The sequence below is a fragment of the Ranitomeya imitator genome, chromosome 1 (genome assembly GCF_032444005.1).
Source record: "Ranitomeya imitator isolate aRanImi1 chromosome 1, aRanImi1.pri, whole genome shotgun sequence".
NCBI lineage: Eukaryota > Metazoa > Chordata > Amphibia > Anura > Dendrobatidae > Ranitomeya > Ranitomeya imitator.
In genome coordinates this window covers 3,155,370-3,161,863 of record NC_091282.1, presented here as the reverse complement: position 1 = coordinate 3,161,863, position 6,494 = coordinate 3,155,370, and positions in this window count along the sequence as shown.

Here is a 6,494-nt window from a genome sequence, read left to right as displayed (position 1 = left end):
GCCTTCGTGTGCATTATTCCTGGAGCCAGGCTCTTCTTCCATTTCTCCATACTCCCCCAATATGCCGGATCATGGAGTAATCATAGCGTGAGAGAGTGCGCCTGATGGTAATGACATCGAGCGTCCTCATGTACCGTGTTACTGGGGCAGGTGGTGCCACGTTGTTCCTAGTAGCGTGGCTAGTGTTACAAGCATGGGACAACTTTACACTGTCTGCGCACTGACTGCAGTAATGTCCGCTGCTGGAAAAGCTCCTGACACATCCAGTATATTATTATTATTATACATTTTTATAGCGCCATTTGTTACATGGCGCTTTACATGTAAAACTGGGGCAAATATAGACAAGTACAATAAACATGAGCAAAAACAAGGCACTAACAGGTACAGGAAGAGAGAGGACCCTGCCCGCGAGGGCTCACAGTCTACAGGGGATGGGTGAGAATACAGGAGGAGAGAGGACCCTGCCCGCGAGGGCTCACAATCTACAAGGGATGGGTGAGAATACAGTAGGAGAGAAGACCCTGCCCGTGAGGGCTCACAGTCTACAGGGGATGGGTGAGGATACAGGAGGAGAGAGGACCCTGCCCGCGAGGGCTCACAATCTACAAGGGATGGGTGAGGATACAGTAGGAGAGAGGACCCTGCCCGCGAGGGCTCACAGTCTACAGGGGATGGGTGAAGATACAGTAGGAGAGGGTAGGGCAGGTTGTGTGGCGATTCAGTAGGTTGAGGATCACTGCAGGCTGTAGGTTTGTTGGAAGAGGTGGGTCTTCAGGTTCTTTTTGAAGGTTTCCGTGGTAGGCGAGAGTCTGATGTGTTGGGGTAGAGAGTTCCAGAGTAGGGGGAAGCACGGGAGAAGTCTTGGATGCGGTGGTGACACATGGGTCATCAATGGTCCTTTATGTTATTTACCTATGCAGTTTTCGGATTGTGCAGCTCCTGCTATGGATCCAGAGTGTGTGTGTCAGACAATGGATTCCTGCAGTGGTTTGCTAAGAAGGCGGGCAGTTAAGGTACCGTTACACTAAACGACTTACCAACAATCATGACCAGCGATACGACCTGGCCATGATCGTTGGTAAGTCGTTGTGTGGTCGCTGGGGAGCTGTCACACAGACAGCTCTCTCCAGCGACCAACGATCCGTGGAAAGACTTCGGCATCGTTCAAACTGTCTTCAACGATGCCGAAGTCCCCGGGTAACCAGGGTAAACATCGGGTTACTAAGTGCAGGGCCGCGCTTAGTAACCCGATATTTACCCTGGTTACCATTGAGTAAAAAAAAAAAAAAACAGTACATACTCACATTCCGATGTCTGTCACGTCCCCCGGCGTCAGGTTCCCGCTGATGTCACTGCTGTGCTCTGCTTTGCGGCCGGCGCTGACAGTCAGTGCAGGGAAGCAGAACGCCGGGGGACGTGACAGACATCGGAATGTGAGTATGTACTGTTTTTTTTAACTTTTACAATGGTAACCAGGGTAAATATCGGGTTACTAAGCGCGGCCCTGCACTTAGTAACCCGATATTTACCCTGGTTACCAGTGAAGACATCGCTGGATCGGAGTCACACACGCCGATCCAGCGATGACAGCGGGTGATCAGCGACCAAAAAAAGGTCCTGATAATTCCCCAACGACCTCCCAGCAGGGGCCTGATCGTTGGTCGCTGTCACACATAATGAGATCGTTAGCGGGATCGTTGCTACGTCACAAACAGCGTGACGTTGCAACGATATCGTTAACGAAATCGTTATGTGTGAAGGTACCTTAGTATGTAGAGTAAATGAGACATAGCTTGTAATTCTCTGTGCAATAATTATATCAATGATTATTATGGAAAATAATGATGATTGTGTATATACTGATTAGTTATTATTGGTGATAATGTAGTAATGTAGAAATCGCTCACTGGCCAGTTATTCAATAGGGGGGTTGTGTGCCCCTTTGTTACAGCAGACATGCAGAACTATGATGTAATTTTATAATTCGCTTTTCCCACATTTTTTTATACCTGTGTTATAATGCTGTAGATTAGCCCCTGATGCCGGTGGGCTTAGCTCACCTTCGATTTTGGGGGTGACAGGTTCCCTTTAAGCATCTGAGACAATGCTATGGACATATTTCTCCAAGTTCAACCTCAGCCCCTCAGCTCCAGTGTTGGAAAATCTCAATCTTCAGCATAAGACATTGTTGACAATTGTAGCTATCATTGAGGGAACAGTTTGGGGAAGACCCTTTTCTGTTCCCCATGACTGCCCAGTGCACAGATCCATAAAACAATGTTGGGGGGGGGGGAGGTCACGATAATGTAAAAATGCCATGTTCTGAGTAATTTTCTAGAAGGTCCCATGGTTCCAGACACACGCTGCAGATTCGACCACCCTTCTTTCTCCCCCACTGTAATCACTGATAGAAAAACAAAGTCCTATGGCAGACACACGCTGTGGGCTCTCTGACCCCCCTCTTCACTCTGCCTGTCAGCATGGTGAAATTCTAAGCCACTCTTTCCCTCCCCCTCAGGAATGTTTTTGTTTTGCAGCCATGCATCTTCAAAGTTGTGTGAGAATTGTCCATGATGAATAATTCGACCTCAGGTGGTGACAGGGATATGAAAGTTACATATTTGGGATGTGCGACAATCGGGCTACACGCTGATGCATTTTCTTAGTGCAGCGCCTAGCAGGGACGAAGAGTCAGATTGCTGCGTAAGCAGTTCATATATCTACCTCATGTTTATACTTAAATGAACCCCCATGTCGTGGTGAGCATAATAATTGTGTTGTTCTTCTACGAGGTTCGTACAGCAAGATATGTCTAGAGATGGTTTTCCATAACTTTGGAAAAGGGGAGTATTCAGCCTCCTAGTTAGGTCACCACAGGGGGAGTGCCTTGGTTTTGGGCACAAGTATAAGATAGTGAAACCTCATTTTGCTGCAGTCTTTGTCCAGGGTCTAGCTGAGAGTCACATCTGGTCAGCCATGATATAAAAGAACTGGAAGTCTATTTTCTTCCATTAATCACTTTTTATTTGTAATCATTCTGTACATGTATACTTGTCTCATTTTATATCTTTTTTATACTTTGGTAAAACACTGCCTACCTTTTGGAGTAAAATATATAAAATTACTAGCTTCGTTCCTCCTTGCTCTATAACATACTGTCACGTCCCCTGAAGTGAATTACGTTACTAATTGGGTTGGCTCCTGACCCCTTAATTCAGAGATAGGAGCTGGTGGCATGCTTTTGTCACTGGCAGCACATGGTGACTGCGACAGAGATCCCAGCTGTTCATCTTTATGCTTTTGTCACTGGCGGCACACAAGTACATCATGAGTAAAATCCAATACTGCTCTAGAGAATGGAAGTGTAGTGGAGGTGAAATTAGGATATTTCTACACCTACTGTACAGGGACAATATGTGCCAGACATTACAATCATTTTACTGGTTGTGAATGAGAGTTATAGGTATCTTTGCCCGTGTAGAGATCTTGTGACAGTTACATATGAGTATCTCTCCAAATCGTGATAGTGACATATGGCTGTGATGCAGGGGGACATTATCGCAGCTGTGACTGTGATGCAGGGGATCATTCTCCTGGCTGTGACTGTGATGCGGGGGATCATTCTCCCGCTTGTGACCGTGATGCAGGGGATCATTCTCTCAGCTGTGACTGTGATGCGGGGGATCATTCTCCTGGCTGTGACCGTGATGCGGGGGATCATTCTCCCGGTTGTGACCGTGATGCAGGGGATCATTCTCCCAGTTGTGACCGTGATGCGGGGGATCATTCTCCCAGTTGTGACTGTGATGCGGGGGATCATTCTCCCAGTTGTGGCTGTGATGCGGGGGATCATTCTCCCAGTTGTGACTGTGATGCAGGGGGACATTATCTCAGTTGTGGCTGTGATGCGGGGGATCATTCTCCCAGTTGTGGCTGTGATGCGGGGGATCATTCTCCCAGTTGTGACTGTGATGCAGGGGATCATTCTCCCGGCTGTGACTGTGATGCGGGGGATCATTCTCCGGGTTGTGACCGTGATGCGGGGGATCATTCTCCCGGCTGTGACTGTGATACAGGGGATCATTCTCCCGGCTGTGACTGTGATGTAGGGGATCATTCTTCCGGTTGTGACCGTGATGCGGGGGATCATTCTCCCAGTTGTGGCTGTGATGCAGGGGATCATTCTCCCGGCTGTGACCGTGATGCAGGGGATCATTATCTCAGCTGTGACTGTGATGCAGGGGGACATTATCTCAGCTGTGACCGTGATGCGGGGGATCATTCTCCCAGTTGTGGCTGTGATGCGGGGGATCATTCTCCCAGTTGTGACCGTGACGCAGGGGATCATTCTCCCGGTTGTGACCGTGATGTGGGGGATCATTCTCCCAGTTGTGGCTGTGATGCAGGGGATCATTCTCCTGGTTGTGACCGTGATGCAGGGGATCATTCTCCCAGTTGTGACCGTGATGCAGGGGATCATTCTCCCAGTTGTGACCGTGATGCAGGGGATCATTCTCCCAGTTGTGACCGTGATGCAGGGGATCATTCTCCCAGTTGTGACCGTGATGCAGGGGATCATTCTCCCAGTTGTGGCTGTGATGCAGGGGATCATTCTCCCAGTTGTGACCGTGATGCGGGGGATCATTCTCCCAGTTGTGACTGTGATGCGGGGGATCATTCTCCCGGCTGTGACCGTGATGCGTGGGATCATTCTCCCGGTTGTGACCGTGATGCAGGGGATCATTCGCTCAGCTGTGACTTTGATGCGGGGGATCATTTTTCCGGTTGTGACCGTGATGCGGGGGATGATTCTCCCAGTTGTGACCGTGATGCAGGGGGACATTATCTCAGTTGTGACCGTGATGCGGGGGATCATTCTTCCGGTTGTGACCATGATGCAGGGGATCATTCTCTCAGCTATGACTGTGATGCGGGGGATCATTCTTCCGGGTTGTGACCGTGATGTGGGGGATCATTCTCTCAGCTGTGACTGTGATGCGGGGGATCATTCTCCCGGTTGTGACCGTGATGCAGGGGATCATTATCTCAGCTATGACTGTGGTGCAGGGGATCATTCTCCCGGCTATAACTGTGATGCAGGGGATCATTCTCTCAGCTGTGACCGTGATGCGGGGGATCATTCTCCCGGTTGTGACCGTGATGCGGGGGATCATTCTCCCAGTTGTGGCTGTGATGCAGGGGATCATTCACCCAGTTGTGACCGTGATGCGGGGGATCATTCTCCCAGTTGTGACTGTGATGCGGGGGATCATTCTCCCGGCTGTGACCGTGATGCGTGGGATCATTCTCCCGGTTGTGACCGTGATGCAGGGGATCATTCTCTCAGCTGTGACTGTGATGCGGGGGATCATTCTTCCGGTTGTGACCGTGATGCGGGGGATCATTCTTCCAGTTGTGGCTGTGATGCAGGGGGACATTATCTCAGTTGTGACCGTGATGCGGGGGATCATTCTTCCGGTTGTGACCGTGATGCAGGGGATCATTCTCTCAGCTGTGACTGTGATGCGGGGGATCATTCTTCCGGTTGTGACCGTGATGCAGGGGATCATTCTCTCAGCTGTGACTGTGATGCGGGGGATCATTCTTCCGGTTGTGACCGTGATGCGGGGGATCATTCTTCCAGTTGTGGCTGTGATGCAGGGGGACATTATCTCAGTTGTGACCGTGATGCGGGGGATCATTCTTCCGGTTGTGACCGTGATGCAGGGGATCATTCTCTCAGCTGTGACTGTGATGCGGGGGATCATTCTTCCGGTTGTGACCGTGATGCAGGGGATCATTCTCTCAGCTGTGACTGTGATGGGGGGGATCATTCTCCCGGTTGTGACCGTGATGCAGGGGATCATTATCTCAGCTGTGACCGTGATGCGGGGGATCATTCTTCCGGTTGTGACCGTGATGCAGGGGATCATTCTCTCAGCTGTGACTGTGATGCGGGGGATCATTCTTCCGGTTGTGACCGTGATGCAGGGGATCATTCTCTCAGCTGTGACTGTGATGCGGGGGATCATTCTCCCGGTTGTGACCATGATGCAGGGGATCATTATCTCAGCTATGACTGTGGTGCAGGGGATCATTCTCCCGGCTATAACTGTGATGCGTGGGATCATTCTCCCGGTTGTGACTTTGATGCAGGGGATAATTCTCCTGGCTGTGACCGTGATGTGGGGGATAGTTCTCTTGGTTATGACTAGTGATGAGCGAGTGTACTCGTTGCTCGGGTTTTCCCCAGAATGCTCGGGTGACCTCCGAGTATTTGTTAGTGTTCTGAGATTGTTTTCTTCACGGCAGCTGAATGATTTACAGCTATTAGCCAGGTTGAGTACATGTGGGGGTTGCCCAATGAAAACTTAATCTCCGAGCAGTCATAAATACTCGGAGACCACCCCAGCAACAAGTACACTCGCTCATCACTAGTTATGACAGTAAAGTAGGTAGATTGTTCCACCTCGCAGTTGCAGTTTTGATGA